Source organism: Triticum dicoccoides, chromosome 2A (assembly GCF_002162155.2).
Source record: "Triticum dicoccoides isolate Atlit2015 ecotype Zavitan chromosome 2A, WEW_v2.0, whole genome shotgun sequence".
Taxonomy (NCBI): domain Eukaryota; kingdom Viridiplantae; phylum Streptophyta; class Magnoliopsida; order Poales; family Poaceae; genus Triticum; species Triticum dicoccoides.
This window is the reverse complement of record NC_041382.1, coordinates 595,829,942-595,849,947: the sequence shown is the minus strand read 5'-3', so window position 1 is coordinate 595,849,947 and position 20,006 is coordinate 595,829,942.

The window sequence follows — 20,006 nt, the reverse complement described above, 5'->3', positions numbered from 1 at the left end:
GGTGAGCAGACCTAGCTACCTCCTTAAAAAGGTAGGTGCTTACCAGTCCAACCCGGCGCGCGCTGCTCAGTCGCTGACGTCTATTAAGCTTCGACTGATGCATACGACGCAGAACGCCCATACTATGCCCACGTGATGGTTAGTGCTATTAGGCCAGAGGCCCCTCGGATCAAATATCCAAATCGTAGTGGATTAGGAATGCGCGGTAACAAGCAGAGACTCACGAAAGATGTGACCCCGTTGCCCCGTCTCGAGGACTTGCGGCAAGGCCTAAGAATGCCCGGCCACGCCTCGTAATTATCTCACGGGCACCTTCCAGGTCAACCCGACTCCTCATCACTCGCAATTATGCTCACGCAGGCACCCCTCAGGGTCGACCCGTCTTTAGTAACATGGTTCAATGTAAAGTCAGAGTAACCATAGTAACTGTGTGTTTAAACATCAAGGGGAAAACCCGAGGAATCACCCCCGGTGAATTCCACTCAATGTAATCATCAAGGTGAACGTAAGAGGAATCACCTCCGAGGTTCACACTTGAGGGGTTGCACGACAGAGTCATATCAGAAGGGGTTAAGGTGGAATCACCCTCGATGACCACGACCGAATAGCTACACTACAGGGTTAACATTAGAAGTGATGTAGAGGTCTCACCCTCGGCACTCGATAGTAACCCAGCAGTGTCGAACAACTAAGGGGAAAGTGATGTGCGGTGCCGGGGCCTGGTCTTCAATCCCGTTGATCGGGTCTTCAATGATGAAGCAGGGGCAACAAGGACAAGGTGGGGGTCACTGATGGATCACTAACCAACCTATACTAAGCAGTTTAGGATAAGCAGGTAAGGTACAACAGTAGATACAAAAGCAGGCTATGCATCAGAATAGGAGCAAACAATAACAGTAGTAAAATCTAATGCAAGCATGAGAGAATGGAATGGGCGATATCGGGATGATCAAAGGGGGGGCTTGCCTGGTTGCTCTGGCAAGGAGGGGTCGTTGTCGACGATGTAGTCGATCACTGGGGCATCAGCGGCCTCGGGGTCTACCGGAGAGCAGAGGGGGAAGAAACAGTAAATAAAAAGCAAACATAGCATCACAAAGCATAACGTGGCAATATGTTGTGCCCGGAGTGACCTAACGTATGGCTACACGATAAAGGTGAAGGGGGAATTCAACCGGGAATGTTTTCCCGGTTCCGGACCTGTGTCAGACAGATGACCGGAGGGGGAAAGTTCCATGTTCAGCATGCTAGGGGCATGTGACAGATGAACAGACCGCGTATTCGGATTCGTTGGATTTTTCTGAGCAACTTTCATATAGAAAACATTTTCATCTGAGTTACGGTTTATTTTCTATGAATTTTTAAAGTTTTATTAATATTCGGAAATTATTTAAATTAACAGAAAAGGAATATGACGTCAGCATGACGCCATGCTGACATCAGCAAGTCAACAGACCCGCTGACTGGTCAAACTGACCAGTGGGTCCCACCTGTCATAGACAGTGGACTAACAGAACTTTAAACTAACTAAAAAGAGGTTAAATTAACAGCTGGGCCCCTTATGGCAGTGGCAGATTAGATTACTAATTACTTTTAACTTATAAAAACATTTTAATTAGCTTAAATAAGCGGTGGGGCCCGCACGTTAGTGGCTGGGGCTGCCCAGTCAGCAGTTGACTGGGTCAACCCGGTCAACTGGGGCCCGTGGGGCCCACTAGCAGCGACCCTGGGGGTGGCCCCAGGTCGGCCACGTCGGCGGTCGGCGCCGGAGTTGCGCCGGCGAGCTCTCCGCGGCGGCGAGTCCACCGGAGAGGCTCGGATCTTCGCTACAGAACACCAAATGACGCGTTTTCACTTGCGTTCGAACTCTGACGCTGTCGCGCGTCGAGTGGTGCCACTGGACCGACCGGAGATGGCCGGAACAGGGAGCTGCAAGGTCGCCGGCGGCGGCGGTCTACGGTAGCTCGGTGAAAATGAAGAACTAGGGCGCTCACAAGCGATCTAAAGCGTTAGGCCGCACCGCTGGAGTGCCCCGAGCACGATGGTGTGCTCGGACGGCCTTGGCATCGATGGAAGCGATGACGATGAGCGGCACGGCGGAGCTGAGCTCGGTCGTCCATGGCAGCGATGTTATTCGCAGCAGAACGAGGGGAAGGCAGGGGGAGGACGTGCGGTGCTCACCATGCGGGCGCAAGGAAGCCCCGTGAGTGAACGGGAGCGCAGAGGGAGGTCGAATCAACGACGACGGCATCCGACGACCCGCGGAGGAGGAAGAAGGGGATCCGACGCTTCGGTGCTCCCCATCCCCCGCTGAGGCCACCAGTCGATGGAGAGGGCGATGTCAGAGGTCACCGACAAGGTCAGCGGGCGCGGGGCCACCGGTGGCCGCGACAACGATGGAGGACGGCGGCGAGGGCGCTCGGGCCACGGATCTGGAGGAGAGGAGGGCGGAGCGAGCGAGGGAGAGGGAGGGAGAGTGGCAAGTGGGCGAGTGGGAGGCGAGGAGGCCGAGGCGTCGGGGAGGCGCAAGCCTTATCCCCTCGCCCGGGCGTCGCCGGCGAGGCGGGTCCGGCGGGGACGGCGCCCCTGTAGCGGCGCGCACCGGGGGAACAGGAAGGGGGCGCGGTGCGGGGAGCTGGGCCGGCTGGTTGAGGTGGGCCGAGGCCCATGGGGGGGCACGGTGGCCAGCTGGGCCAGTCGGCCCAGTTGAGGGGGGGGGGCTTTTCCTTTTTCTTTGTTTTTTTAATTTCCAGCAGCAATTTGCCTTTTCCTTTTAGCCATTAGGACTTTGCAAAATTATGTCATTGGGCAAGATAATTTCAAGGAATTATTGTGCACTGCCACAAAAAGGTTGGGAGGCTTTTGGAATAGTTGCCAATTTTATAAATTAAAAAGGCATTTAATTTATTGCTTAGGTCACTGTTTTAAGTAGTTTAGGCCACTCAAACCTTTTACAAAAATGTTGGTTCACCACCAATATTAACAAATGATTATTTGCCACCTGATGAACATTTAGTTTTCATGAAAGAAGAAGCAAATATTTGACATGCAATTTGAATTTGACTTTGAAGCAGATTTTGGACAAGTGGCCTTTTGGCATGATGATCATGATGACATGACCTACATTAGGGGGAGATTACTGTAGTGTGATGCTGGGGATGTTACAACCTGGAAACTTAGTATCTGCAGCAAAGTGTTTAGTGGCAAAGTAATATGATAGTAGTGGTAGCGGCAACAAAAGTAAAGACAGTAATAGTAATGTTTTTGGTATTTTGTAGTGATTGTAACAGTAGCAGCGGGAAAGTAAATAGGCGAGAACCAGTATATGGAAAACTCGTAGGCACCGGATCAGTTATGGATAATTATGCCAGATGCGGTTCATCATGTAACAGTCATAACATAGGGTGACACAGAACTAGCTCCAATTCATCAATGTAATGTAGGCATGTATTCTGTATATAGTCATACGTGCTTATGGAAAAGAACTTGCATGACATCTTTTGTCCTACCCTCCCGTGGCAGCGGGGTCCTATTGGAAACAAAGGGATATTAAGGCCTCCTTTTAATAGAGAACTGGAACAAAGCATTAGCACATAGTGAATACATGAACTCCTCAAACTATGGTCTTCACCGGGAGTGGTCCCGATTATTGTCACTTCGAGGTTGCCGGATCATAACACATAGTAGGTGACTATAGACTTGCAAGATAGGATCAAGAACTCACATATATTCATGAAAACATAATAGGTTTAGATCTGAAATCATGGCACTCGGGCCCTAGTGACAAGCATTAAGCATAGCAAAGTCATAGCAACATCAATCTCAGAACATAATGGATACTAGGGATCAAACCCTAACAAAACTAACTCGATTACATGATAAATCTCATCCAACCCATCACCGTCCAGCAAGCCTACGATGTAATTACTCACGCACGGCAGTGAGCATCATGAAATTGGTGATGGAGGATGGTTGATGATGACGACGACGACGAATCCCCCTCTCCGGAGCCCCGAACGGACTCCAGATCAGCCCCCCCGAGAGGTTTTAGGGCTTGGCGGCGGCTCCGTATCGTAAAACACGATGATTTCTTCTCTCTAATTTTTTTCTCTCTAAAAGCAAATATATAGAGTTGGAGTTGGCGTCGGAGGGTCTCCAGGGGGCCCACAAGGTAGAGGACGCGCCCTAGGGGGGGGGGCGCCCCCCACCCTCGTGAGAAGGGTGTGGCCCCCTGGTCTTCATATTTGGCGAGGATTTTTTATTATTTTTTCTAAGACCTCCCGTGGAGTTTCAGGTCATTCTGAGAATATTTGTTTTCTGCACATAAAATAATATCATGGTAATTCTGCTGAAAATAACGTCAGTCCGGGTTAGTTCCATTCAAATCATACAAGTTAGAGTAAAAAACAAGGGCAAAAGTGTTTGCAAAAGTAGATACGACGGAGACGTATCAATGTCCACCCTATGTTAATCTGGTAGGTTTGCCGGTGCGGAAGCCCAGGTGGCGTCTTGAGGACGGATCCACAATGGCCTACCGGGCAGACCACCTCGCTGCTCTTGACGAGGCCGCTCGAGCTGTCGAGTGGACTCGAGACAGAACGAGAGCGTTGCTAATCGCAGAAGGTCACCCCTGCCGTTCTCGACGCAGCCGCTCGAACTGTTGAGCAGGCTCGAAACAGAACAAGGGCGTTGCCAATAGTGGTAGGGCCCCATCGTGTGCAGGTTTTCCATACACAGGGCAAGATCATCAAGGACGATAACTATATATAAAAAGGAATTACTCACTAGTTTCGCATGACTTAGCTTTTCTGCCGCTGCGTGAGCGTTCGCCGCGTCCACCGAGGATGCCATTTGTTCGGTCGTCTCCTTTCTTGAAGTGACCACCATGATGAAGCTGTTGCTTCGTCCAGACCAGATTCTCACAACTGCGCACGCCCTACCTGGCGTGCCAGAGATGTCGGCGGGAAACGACACCTACGGGGTCACTAGGATCCCTTCTACGGTTGGCGGTGATGACCCACAAGTGTAGGGGATCTATCATAGCCTTTTCGATAAGTAAGAATGTCGAACCCAACGAGGAGCAGAAGGAAATGATAAGCATATTTCAGTAAGGTATTCTCTACAAGCACTGAAATTATCGGTAACAGATAGTTTTGTGATAAGGTAATTTGTAACGAGTAGCAAGTAATAAAAGTAAATAAGGTGCAACAAGATGGCCCAATCCTTTTTGTAGCAAAGGACAAGCCTGGACAAACTCTTATATGAAGTAAAGCGCTCCCGAGGACACATGGGAATTATCGTCGAGCTAGTTTTCATCACGTTCATATGATTCACGTTCGGTACTTTGATAATTTGATATGTGGGTGGACCGGTGCTTGGGTACTGCCCTTACTTGGACAAGCATCCCACTTATGATTAACCCCTATTGCAAGCATCCGCAACTAAAACAGAAGTATTAAGGTAAACCTAACCATAATATGAAACATATGGATCCAAATTAGCCCCTTACGAAGCAACGCATAAACTAGGGTTTAAGCTTCTGTCACTCTAGCAACCCATCATCTACTTATTACTTCCCAATGCCTCCCTCTAGGCCCAAACAATGGTGAAGTGTCACGTAGTCAACGTTCAGATGACACCACTAGAGGGATGACAACATACATCTCATCAAAATATCGAACGAATACCAAATTCACATGACTACTTATAGCAAGACTTCTCCCATGTCCTCAGGAACAAACGTAACTACTCACAAAGCATATTCATGTTCATAATAAGAGGGGTATTAATATGCATAATTGATCTGAACATATGATCTTCCACCAAGTAAATCAACTAGCATCAACTACAAGGAGTAATCAACACTACTAGCAACCCACAGGTACCAATCTGAGGTTTGGATACAAAGATTGGATACAAGAGATGAACTAGGGTTTCAGATGAGATGGTGCTGGTGAAGATGTTGATGGATATTAACCCCTCTTGATGAGAGGATCGTTGGTGATGACGATGGTGATGATTTCCCCCTCCCGGAGGAAAGTTTCCCTGGCATAACAGCTCCGCGGGAGCCCTAGATTGGTTCCGCCTCGTGGCGGCGGAGTTTCGTCCCGTGATCTAGCTTATGATTTTGTCCTCGACGAAAGACTCCATATAGCCAAAGATGGGCATCGGAGGGCCACCAGGGGGCCCACGAGGCAGGGGGCATATTTTTATATATTCTGAAACGTGGTCTCGTGAAGTTTCAGGACTTTTGGAGATGTGCAGATTAGGTCTCTAATATTTGCTCCTTTTCCAGCACAGAATTCCAGCTGCCGGCATTCCCCCTCTTCATGTAAACCTTGTAAAATAAGAGAGAATAGGCATAAATATTGTGACATAATGTGTAATAACAGCCCATAATGCAATAAATATCGATATAAAAGCATGATGCAAAATGGACATATCAACTCCCCCAAGCTTAGACCTCGCTTGTCCTCAAGCGAAAGCCGAAATCGAAAAATATGTCCACATGTTTAGAGATAGAGGTGTCGATAAAATAAAATACATACACGAGGGCATCATGATCATTCTTAGAACAGCCACACACACACACACCCACACACAAACACACACACACACACACACACACACATATATATATATATATATATATATATATATATATATATATATGATCTCCCATGCTAAAGTAACAATTCATTCACATACTCAAGTATGAATCAGAAACTTCATTGAAAACTAACAAACTATAATCTTAGTCATTGAAGCAATTGCAATTTATCATAACATAGGAAAGAGTCAATATAAGAGCTTCTCAGCAAGTCCACATACTCAACCATCTTTTAGTCTTTCACAATTGCTAACACTCACGCGATATTTATGGTTATGAAGTTTTAATCGGACACAGAGAAAGACAGGGGCTTATAGTTTTGCCTCCCAACATTTTACCTCAAGGGTAATGTCAACAATAATAGTTCATGAAAACCCACATCCAATTAGCCATATATATCAGAATCTTTCCAACACATTGTGCCCGCCAAAGGATAAAATGTAAAAAGGAAAGGTGAAGATCACTGTGACTCTTTGCATGAAGTATAATACAAGAATAAAAGATAGGCCCTTCGCAGAGGGAAGCAGAGGTTGTCGTGTGCTTTTATGGTTGGATGCATGAAATCTTAATGCAAAAGAATGTCACTTTATATTAGCACTTGTGATAGGGACCTTTATTATGCAGTTCGTCGCTTTTATTTCTTACACATCACAAGATCGTATAAAGCTTATTTTCTCCACATTAATAAGTCATACATATTTAGAGGGCAATTCTTATTGCTTGCAACAATGACAACTTACTTGATGGATCTTACTCAATCCATAGGTAGATATGGTGGACTCTCATGGCAAAACTGGGTTTAGGGATATTTGGAAGCACAAGTAGTATCTCTACTTGTGAAAAGAAATTGGCTAGCAAGAGAGGGAAAGGCAAGCTCAACATGTTGGATGATCCATGACAATATAATTTATCTCAAATGTAAGAAAACATAACCCATTACGTTGTCTTCCTTGTCCAACGTCAACTCTTTAGCATATCATACTTTAATGAGTGCTCAAAATTATAAAAGATGTCCAAGAAAGTATATTTATATGTGAAAACCTCTCTTGCTTTATTACTTCCTATTAATTGCAACAATGACCAAAAGTATGTTTGTCAACTCTCAACAACTTTTATTCATCATACTCTCTATATGTGAAGTCACTACTCCCCATAAGATCCATATGATCTCTTTATTTCTTCTCTTTTATTTTATTCCCTCAAGATCATAGCAAAATAGTCAAGCCCTTGGCTCAACACTAGTCTTTATTATATATAGCTCATGGACTTGATTACATAGAAGGATCATAAAGCAAAACTAAAACTAGATCATACTTAAAAGTATTCTACTAGATCAAGATATTACCAAAAGGATCGAACTAAGAAAAATGGTAAAGATAAAAGTGATGGTGATACGATACTGGGGCACTCCTCCAAGCTTGGCAGTTGCCAAGGGGAGTGCCCATACCCGATGTGTTTATGTAACATCCCAAAATTCTAAATTTTGGAATGTTATATTAAATAAATATTTATGATTGTTTGTTTGATTATTGTGTGACTAATTGTGTGAAATTGAGTGGCATTTGGAAATTTCAGAGGCATTTGAATTTTATTTGAATTTGGATTCAACTTGGCATTATCATATACCCCTGACAAATACTTGTTTAAAAGTATGAGAGGAGCTAACATGACACTCCAGAAAGTCAGGAGAAATTAATGCCAAAGGTTTTTGAATTCAAATTGGAGTTTATTTGGAATTAAGAAAAATGTTTTCTTCTAGTTTGGATTTTGCCTCTGGAAAAATGTTCACGTTGTAGGGTTTATTTTTCTGATTTTTTTGATATATATATGTACTATATAAAAATATTATAGGTTTACCTTATTTTAGTTTTTTTCCTCTGCCTTATTTCAAAAAAAAATCCAAACTAGCCAGGCCGACGACCCCGCCGGCGAAGCCGCCAACCCAGCGCAGCGCGCCGCACGCCCAAGCCGCCTTCGCCTCGGTCGCCCGCTCCCCTCTCGCTCGCCCCTGTGCTGCTGACCGCAGGGCCCCACTGCCCGATCGCTCTCGCCCGCGACCTTCCTCCTCCCCACACCAGAACCACGCCGTCGCCGCCGAATCCCGGATTTCTCGGGATCCTCTCCTCGATCCGCCCCCTCCTCCAAGCACCCTCCCCCTATATATACTCATCTCCCTCAACCGATTCTGCCCCAAAGCCCCCTCCGAGAACCCCGCCTCCTTCTCAATTGCTCGCCGGAGCCGAGCACCCCCGCCGCGCCATTGCCGCCCCACCGAGCTACTCCTACCCCCTCGCCGCCTCCTGAGACCACCTCCGCACTCCCCTCGCTCATCTGCACCTCCCCGTGCGCTTATGCGAGTCTGAAACTCACCGGAGCGCTGCCACCGCCGACGCCCGAACGCCACCGCCACCTCAACCTCGCCGCCGACCGTCTCCGACCACCTCCACCGGCGCCACGACCACCGTTGGACTCGTCATCGTCTGCTTCATCTCCCTGGCCACCCCACTGACGCCGAAGATCACCGGACGCCGCCACCGTCGTCGCCCGACGCACTCGCCGTCAACCACCACTGCGGTGAGCTCTCTCACCCTCCTCGTCCGTCTGATCTAGATTATACGGTCATGATTAGATTAGATCGAATAGTTAGGTTTTTTTACTAGATCGGTTTAGCTTCGGTTTATTTACGGTTTAGATCTAATCGGTTTAGCCGATCGGTCTTTCTCTTTTGGCCCATACGCGTTTTGGTTATTTTCCGCCCGAGCGCTGTTTAGTTTCAGCTCGCACACCCCGTAGCGCCCGTTAGTTTTTTTTGTTATTTTCGTTTCTGTTTTAAAAACAGAATATTTCTGATTTTATATTGCTTATAACTTTTATGTTTTAGATCCAAATTGATTGATTCTTTTTGCATTAGATTCAAAATTTGTTGAAGTTTCTGTTTGTACCATTGGATTTCAAATTTGAGTAGTTTAAAATTGAATTTGATGAAATTTATCCAAATCACTATTTTGGCCGTATCTTGAGTTTTATGAAATATTTTTGATTGATTCTTTTTGCTACTGTTTTGTCTATCCAGTAGCTTATAGTTATTCATTTTTAGTTTAATTTAATTAGGTTTATTGCGAAAATAGTATTGTTTTGCTTATGTAGTTGTTTTAGTCATATAATTAGTGTTTTTAATTATTTTTAGTTAATTCTTTTTGTAAATTTTTACATGTTGTCATATGTTTATGTTAGACTGCAGTAGATACATTTTTGTAGTTATTTACTAGTGTTTAGCTACTATTTTAGTATTTGTTTGTTTAGTTCATAGTGATAGTTGATAAAAGTAGTTCCACTAGTTTCAAAAGTAACTCTTTTTGCCACTTCATTATATTTGCCATTGATTCTGTTATTTAGGAGTAAATTAGTTTGATAATTATTTTAGTATTGTTTACTTTTGTCTTTTCCTAGTTGTTATAGTTGTTCTGGTGTTAACTAGTCAGCTACAATAGTTTTAATACTAGTTCCTTTTGCTAGTAAATGCTTTAGTAAATTATTTTGTTGTTGTTGTTTTATTAGAGTTATATTTTCCATGCTGTATAAAAGTTATTAGAGTAATTTAGTTTTAATAAGAAAGTTTTGATGGTTATTGTGTGAGTTGGTTTCTCCCTTGTTTTCATGAAGTTTTTCTTTGGAATTCTATTTGGTTTTCTTTGACTTCATTATTGTTTTCTTTATGGCTTTTCGATTGTTATTTTGATTGCTAGTATTGTTTGCTAAGATTATTGTTTATGTGAGTATAATGTTTGACTATATATATTTTCTCGGAGTGACAAATAGTTTATCAAAGATTCCGAGAGCGTTGTTATCTTCATCAAGTAATACCAGGCAAGTTCACTTTGACCATGTTTTCCATACCTATGTTTATTTGCATGTAGTAGCACCCTTTCAACAATCCTTCCAGTAGTGTTATTGAATCTTGTAGTTGAGTAGAATGCATGAGGTAGAAACCCATCCCCCTGTTACCAAACCCGGGACGTTACATAGTTTTAATGCTACGCTATAGTAGACGGGGTTTGGTATGAGTGCATGAGAGTGGTCTGAAGGAGGACTCTACGTCAATGGCGACAACTTCATGATGGCACCAGCAAGGACTGCATCTTCAGGACTCCTCAAGATTTCGAGACTCGAGACAAGAATTCAATACACACTACTTGGTGAAGGACGGTTGACGGGCACCATGGAGAAACAAGTGGTTGGCCTGGATGCATGGAGAAGCGCCATGACATCTTGCGGAAAGCTTCACCCAGACTTAAAGAGACGGAAGAATAATTCATGCTCGGAAGCTTACCTGTGCAACAGCAAGTCACTATGGGCTCTGGCTTGGTTGACCTTAGTTGTGACTCTGGCTGGGACGGTGCTAGCAGATGTAGAACTACGGTAGGATTGGATGAGCACCGGACAGTGGTCAGAGGAACTCTTCGGAACACCATGTTTCGGTCATCTTGTTCTCAAACACCCTGAAGTGCGAGAATGTAAAGAGAGGGATCGAATCTTGCGGGTAAAGTGTACAAACCTCTGCAGAGGGTTAAAAACCTAATCGATTAGCCGTGTCCCCGGTTATGGACAATTTGAGCCTCTGGACTTGGATCTATCTCAGAACTCTCAACACCGGACTGATAATTTAATTGTGGGCAACTTATGATGATTTGGGTATGAGACATCGATTGGCAGAAATCATGTCATGACAGAAAACTCCATAGTACAGACTCCTGATATTCCTTTGTTGTAGGGAAAATAAAACCAGCTTTTACACAAAAACATCAGACCGAGAGGCACAAAGCCATATTGCATATAGAATAGTTTTATCATCTGCTTTCCTCATATTGTGATCTTGCCGGTACATTCAATGTACTGACCTACACGGCTGCAACGTCTCATGTTGCAGATATGTTCCTTCCGACGAGTAAGATTATGGTACAGGGTTACGGTCTACACTCAACCTGCCGATGGCGTTGATGGGACTCCACACCCGATTATTTGTTTCCGCTGAGACTTATGAGGTATATATCAGTTTTACGTTATTTATACATGTGATTGCACTTTGATATATACATTGATGTACTGTGTGTGCCAGCATACCGATCCAGGGATGGCACAGATAAACAGAGGCTTGACCGTCTGAGGTCGGGTTGCTATAGATATGGTATCAGAGCACATGTTGACTGTAGGACGTGACCCTAGAAATCGGAAAGCCCCTAGGACAAGAAATATCTAAAACTTTATTTTCAAAAGAATCTATTACTTCCCATCTTTTCTGATTTTATCAAATAACCTCTCTTACTTCAAATAGTTAGAATATACCCCTTTCCCTTTTGACCACATGGAGGATCAACTAAATCCGCTCCAAGAAGGACAAGATATCGGACAATCGATGACCATTTTGGAGTAAAGAGGATTTCACCATGCATTAGAAGAGTTAAAGCTACAACAGTTGAAGACTCCGAAGACTTGAAGAATCTGAAGAATTATTTGACCTTTAGAATACCAAACCCATGTTATATACTTACGTTAGATGCGGCGATTTGTGAGCTGTCATTTGTTTGATGTTTTTCCGACAGACACAAAATAAAACTCATTTCTTCAAAACTATTGTTTGTATTGTGTGTATTCCTCCCCACCTCTCTCTTATATCACCCTAAAACCTTGGACCCAGTAGATGATGAATGAAGTTGGACTGGTATTCTCTGGACCGAAAACCCAGCCGGAGGCAAAGCTATGGATTCAGAACATGGAGAATCACTTCGGGAGCAATTTAGTTTCAAGGAAGAATGAAGTATCGTACGCTCTTCAGTACTTTGAAGGAAATGCTGCAACATGGTGGCAGATGCATCAAGCTATACAGGGATGGAATGGAGCAAGGACTTGGGAAGAATTCAAGAAGACTCTGACAAGATCACGTCTTATCCGGAAGCACCATGATACCCCAAGAAATAAACCTTGTCCCTGCAAGATTTGCGGAGAAATAGGACACACCCAGGAGAAACACAAGGATAGATGCCCTCATTGTGAGGAGAAACACCCAGCTGAGGAATGCCCTACTAGTCAGGTGACTTGTTTCTTGTGTGAAGGAACCACGCACTACCCAGCTCAGTGTCACATTTACCCCATGGTGCAACAAACTATTCAGAAGCAGGAAAAAGGAATGAAAGAAGACATCCGAGAAGTTGTGAAAGAACCTGTGATTAAGGAAAGTGTTGAAGACCCTGATGGAGAAAGCCTCAACAGATTTTACTCCAATGCCTGTTATTCATGTGGAGAAGAAGGACATTTTTCACAGTATTGCACCAAGAAAAGAAAAGAGTATCTGGGATACTTCCCAACAGAAGCAGTGGAGTTTGATCCACAGGGAATAGAATGTTCGATCAGAACGAAGAAAACCAGGAAGAGAAAACAAAGACACCCTCAGAACAACCCAATTTCTACAAAGAGGGACAAGAGTCATATTACCTGTTTTGAATGTAAGGACGTCGGGCATTATGCCAATGATTGTCTTGAAAGGAAGCAAGGAACTCAAGGAGCAGGCACCATCACCCAGAAGCCTCGAGACATGCCAGAAGTTATTTGTTTTCGCTGCAAGGAAGCAGGACATTTTGCTAAGGATTGTACAAGTCATGAGAAAGCCGGAGCTGAGTAGTGGAGATGTTGATATCAGAAATAAGGGTAGTATGGAAAACACTTTTTCATGAGAATGCGGGGTTGAGTTATGTAATAGATTACTCAGAGATTGTAATAATTCATGACTCAATAAAGTTGATATGTCATATGCTAAAAGGCTAAGGAGTTGTTATGTTTTATCTTGGAAATTAATATTCTGGGTGAACATGGAAGAAAATGAGTTGTGATGAATAAACTGGATATTGGAAATTGAGTTTGAAGTTTTGTTTGGATGATATGAATGTGTACCCGAGGAGATATGTACCTTATTCTGAGCACCATTTTTGTTTTACAACTGCAGATAACGACCCTTTATGAGTCTTTCCTTAAGGGCCCGGAAACGATCATGATCCTGACAAGTGATCATGATTACCCGAAGATCCTGAAGGACATGATGAAGCATATTCACCTTAAAGGAGATGCAGTCTACAAAGGCTACCCCTTCATGTAAAAGGGAGTGGAACTTTGGTATGTGGAGGTACACCTCCACCGTATGAAAGGAGTTTGCCCAAAGATGAAGGGGCAGTAGTTTTTCATCTCACGTGTACCACAAGCAACTTTCTTCGATGCTGTTCGTGAAGCGGCCATGGAAGCCATATGCCAGATCAGAGAAATACTTGAAGCAAGACTCCGTTATACTCAGGAATACCTAAGAGAAGTGCATGCAGAGATGATGGAGATGAAGCTCAAGGCCACCACGATGAAACAAAAGATTGAAGATTTCAAGGCGCATGTCACACAATTCCAGTGGGACTGAAGAATCCTCAAGGAGGAAAAATGAATAAAGTTGGAAGTAATGCCTGACCATACCAAACCATGTGGGTGGCAGCATTTGTAACAAAGTACTTTTTGGAAGTTGGATTTACGAAAAATGGTGAAGGATGTAATAAAATATTTGATATGAAAAATAATATGATTTATGGATAAACTAGTGCATTTCATTTTAGGCGTGGTAGTACTCCGTAAAGCCACAAGATCAATGAAGAAAGAAATGTGTTATTCATGACGGTCCATAGAAGGGAGCTGGACCAAATAAGTTGTAGTTTTGTATGATCGTCACCACAAGGGTATGAAGGAAGAAGTACTATTGGATTTAAAGGAGATGTAATGTTGGAATATGGAATGATAATCCTCGAAAGGATGAGTTAAAATTGTACAAGAGTTGAAGTGGGCCATAACCCACAGGCCCAGGAGTTAATAAGAAGCAAGCACACTCTTGCTGAAGGAAGATATTTTGGAAGAAAACTCTGAGTTAATTAGCCGACAATTTTAGGAGGATACGAAAACCCGAGAGATGTGAAGAAATGTTAGATGTCTTGTTCAGCTTGCAGAAACAATGGATTTATTCGAACTCAGTTCGTCGACAAGAGAAATTCTGCAATGCTTGTGAGTATGCCCAAGTGTTAGAATACGTGATTCGATGTCTGCATATGTAGTAATGGTTCAAGTATGGGATGGATTGGCCCCCATACCGGAGACTTCTATCATGAACTATCATATGTTGATAGAAAATCGGAGAGCCTTGAAAACCTTAGAAGAGTGTCGACACGTCAAGCCATAAAACGATAGAATGGTAGGATGATTGATCCATGTACTAGGCACCCGTTGCTAATCGTAGGATATATGGTGAGATTCAACCAAACCCATTTTTTCTGCAGGAGAAACCATACATGGTTGACCACCATGAGAATTTCGATAGTTATTTAGTATTGGCGACAGACCAGTCAGCTAAGAAGACCCAGACTCGGAAGAACGTCACCAGCATGAAAGGACAGGTGTTTGAGGAAAAGGTTATGCCTCGACCGGAAGAGCACCAGTGAAAGAGCTATTCCGGAGTATATGAGAACACTGACACCAGCAACACAAAAGGATGGAGTACATGAGTTTTGTCGGAACCATACCCATGCATTTAAGTGTGGTAGTACACTAGACCCTTCCGGCCAAAATATTTGCTAGAATACCCCAAACCCTAACCTTTTCTTGCTAGCCTCTTCGAATCTCGAGGACGAGATTCATTTTAAGTGTCATAGGTTTGTAACATCCCAAAATTCTAAATTTTGGAATGTTATATTAAATAAATATTTATGATTGACTGTTTGATTATTGTGTGACTAATTGTGTGAAATTGAGTGGCATTTGGAAATTTCAGAGGCATTTGAATTTTATTTGAATTTGGATTCAACTTGGCATTCGAAATTTATTTCATGTACCCCTGACAAATACTTGTTTAAAAGTATGAGAGGAGCTAACATGACACTCCATAAAGTCAGGAGAAATTAATGCCAAAGGTTTTTGAATTCAAATTGGAGTTTATTTGGAATTTTAAAAAAATGTTTTCTTCTAGTTTGGATTTTGCCTCTAGAAAAATATTCACGTTGTAGGGTTTATTTTTCTGATTTTTTTGATATATATATATGTACTATATAAAAATATTATAGGTTTATCTTATTTTAGTTTTTTTTCCTCTGCCTTATTTCAAAAAAAATCCGAACTAGCCAGGCCGACGGCCCAGCCAGCGAAGCCGCGGCCCAGCCAGCGAAGCCGCCAGCCCAGCGCAGCGCGCCGCACGCCCAAGCCGCCTTCGCCTCGGTCGCCCGCTCCCCTCTCGCTCGCCCCTATGCCGCTGACCGCAGGGCCCCACTGCCCGATCGCTGTCGCCCGCGACCTTCTTCCTCCCCACGCCAGAACCACGTCGCCAGCGCCGAATCCCGGATTTCTCGGGATCCTCTCCTCGATCCGCCCCCTCCTCCAAGCACCCTCCCCCTATATATACTCATCTCCCTCGAGAACCCTCCGAGAACCCCGCCTCCTTCTCAATTGCTCGCCGGAGCCGAGCGCCGCCGCCGCGCCATTGCCGCCCCACCGAGCTACTCCGACCCCCTCGCCACCTCCTGACACCACCTCCGCACTCCCCTCGCTCATCCGCACCTCCCCGTGCGCTCGCGCGAGCCCGAAACTCACCGGAGCGCCGCCACCGCCGACGCCCGAACGCCACCGCCGCCTCGACCTCGCCACCGACCGTCTCCGACCACCTCCATCGGCGCCACGACCACCGTTGGACTCGTCGTCGTCGTCGTCTGCTTCATCAACCTGGCCACCCCATTGACGCCGAAGATCACCGGAGCGCCGCCACCGTCGTCGCCCGACGCACTCGCCGTCGACCACCATCGCGGTGAGCTCTCTCTCCCTCCTTGTCCGTCCGATCTAGATTATACGGTCGTGATTAGATTAGATCGAACAGTTAGGTTTTTTTACTAGATCGGTTTAGCTTCGATTTATTTACGGTTTAGATCTAATCGGTTTAGCCGATCGGTATTTCTCTTTTGGCCCGTACGCATTTCGGTTATTTTCCGCCCGAGCGCTGTTTAGTTTCAGCTCGCACACCCCGTAGCGCCCGTTAGTTTTTTTGTTTTTTTTGTTATTTTCTTTTCTGTTTTAAAAATAGAATAGTTCTGATTTTATATTTCTTATAACTTTTATGTTTTAGATCCAAATTGATTGATTCTTTTTGCATTAGATTCAAAATTTTATTGAAGTTTCTGTTTGTACCATTGGATTTCAAATTTGATTAGTTTAAAATTGAATTTGATGAAATTTATCCAAATCGCTATTTTGGCCGTATCTTGAGTTTTATGACATATTTTTGATTGATTCTTTTTGCTACTGTTTTGTCTATCCAGTAGATTATAGTTATTCATTTTTTAGTTTAATTTAATTAGGTTTATTGCGAAAATATTACTGTTTTGCTTATGTAGTTGTTTTAGTCATATAATTAGTGTTTTTTATTATTTTTAGTTAATTCTTTTTGTAAATTTTTACATGTTGTCATATGTTTATGTTAGACTGCAGTAGATAAATTTTTGTAGTTATTTACTAGTGTTTAGCTACTATTTTAGTATTTGTTTGTTTGTTTAGTCCATTAATTTCAAAAGTAACTCTTTTTGCCACTTCATTATATGTTGCCATTGATTCTGTTATTTAGGAGTAAATTAGTTTGATAATTATTATAGTATTGTTTACTTTTGTCTTTTGCTAGTTGTTATAGTCGTTCTGGTGTTAACTAGTCAGTTACAATAGTTTTCATACTAGTTCCTTTTTCTAGTAAATGCTTTAGTAAATTATTTTGTTGTTGTTTTATTAGAATTATATTTTCCATGATGTATAAAAGTTATTAGAGTAATTTAGTTTTAATAAGAAATTTTTGACTGTTATTGTGTGAGTTTGTTTCTCCCTTGTTTTCATGAAGTTTTTCTTTCGAATTCTATTTGGTTTTCTTTGACTTCATTATTGTTTTATTTATGGCTTTTCGATTGTCATTTTGATTGCTAGTATTGTTTGCTAAGATTATTGCTTATGTGAGTATAATGTTTGACTATATAGATTTTCTCGGAGTGACGAATAGTTTATCAAAGATTCCGAGAGCTTTGTTATCTTCATCAAGTAATACCAGGCAAGTTCACTTTGACCATGTTTTCCATACCTGTGTTTATTTGCATGTAGTAGCACCCTTTCAACAATCCCTCCAGTAGTGTTATTGAATCTTGTAGTTGAGTAGAATGCATGAGGTAGAAACCCATCCCCCTGTTACCAAACCGAGGACGTTACATAGTTTTAATGCTACGCTATAGTAGACGGGGTTTGGTATGAGTGCATGAGAGTGGTCTGAAGGAGGACTCGACATTAATGGCGACACCTTCATGATGGCACCGGCAAGGACTGCATCTTCATGACTCCTCAAGATTTCTAGACTCGAGACAAGAATTCAATACACACTACTGGGTGAAGGACGGTTGACGGGCACCCTGGAGAAACCAGTGGTTGGCCGGGATGCATGGAGAAGCACCTTGACATCTTGTGGAAAGCTTCACCCAGACTCAAAGAGACGGAAGAATAATTCATGCCCGGAAGCTTACCTGTGCAACCGCAAGTCACTATGGGCTCTAGCTTGGTTGACCTTAGTTGTGACTCTGGCTGGGACGATGCTAGCAGATGTAGAACTACGGTAGGATTGGATGAGCACCGGACAGTGGTCAGAGGAACTCTTCGGAAGACCATGTTTCGGTCATCTTGTTCTCAAACACCCTGAAGTGCGAGAATGTAAAGAGAGGGATCAAATCTTGCGGGTAAAGTGTACAAACCTCTGCAGAGGGTTAAAAACCTAATCGATTAGCCGTGTCCCCGGTTATGGACAATTTGAGCCTCTGGACTTGGATCTATCTCAGAACTCTCAACACCGAACTGATAATTTAATTGTGGGCAACTTATGATGATTTGGGTATGAGACATCGATTGGCAGAAATCATGTCATGACAGAAAACTCCGTAGTACAGACTCCTGATATTCCTTTGTTGTAGGGAAAATAAAACCAGCTTTTACACAAAAACATCAGACCGAGAGGCACAAAGCCATATTTCATATAGAATAGTTTTATCATCTGCTTTCCTCATATTGTGATCTTGCCGGTACATTCAATGTACTGACCTACACGGCTGCAACGTCTGATGTTGCAGATATGTTCCTTCCGACGAGTAAGAGTATGGTACAGGGTTACGGTCTACACTCAACCTGCCGATGGCGTTGATGGGACTCCACACCCGATTATTTGTTTCCGCTGAGACTTATGAGGTATATATCAGTTTTACGTTATTTATACATGTGATTGCACTTTGATATATACATTGATGTACTGTGTGTGCCAGCATACCGATCCAGGGATGGCACAGATACACAGAAGCTTGACCGTCTAAGGTCGGGTTGCTACAGTTTATGTTTCCTTCCTCGGAGGTGGTGATGAAGGAGTTGTTGATGATGTAGGCTTGTCGTCCATCTTCCAAGGCATAGGCTCACCATCATAGAAGGATGATCGAGTCTCCGGGATCCTCAAATCTGCAGCCAAACTCATCCTCTTGTATCTATATTCATACTCATAGTTTTGGTTTTACAGGTCATAGATCTGGGCTTGGAGGCGCTCGATTTTCTCGTGAAGCTTGAAGATGGCCTCCCCAATGTTCTTGCCATCCAGCTTGTGGTTGTTGGTGAACTCCATGATCTTATATGATTGGAGTCGAGTCCACGTTCCACCATATCCTGGCACTTGAAAACTTGTTGCTCCAATGCCTTGAGCCTTGTCTCCATGCTTCCGGTCCTCCTTGGTCCCTCAACATCGTGGATATGCAGCAAAACGGAGAAAATTTGCTATTAGAACTGTTTTGGAGTCGGTTTACTTACCGTACAACGTACCTATTCCTTTTTGGAGTCTGAAACATTCTGGAAAGTGTCCCTTATGTATTCCTCCGGGGTTACGGTTTCAATAACATTAGTTTCAACATTTATAGGATTACCTAAGATATAATGTTTGATTCTTTGACCATTCACCACCCTCGGATTTGTGCCTTCGAAGTTGTTGATTTGTATGGCATCGGAACGGTAGACCTCCTCGATGATGTAAGGACCTTCCCATTTAGAGAGGAGTTTGCCTGCAAAAAATCTTAAACGAGAGTTGTATAACAATACATAGTCATGTACCTTAAACTCATGTTTTTGTATCCTTTTGTCATGCCATCTTTTAACTTTTTCTTTAAACAGTTTAGCATTCTCATAAGCCCGGGTTATCCATTCATCAAGTGAGCTAATTTCAAAAAGCCTCTTCTCACCGGCCAATTTGAAGTCATAATTGAGCTCTTTAATAGCCCAATATGCCTTA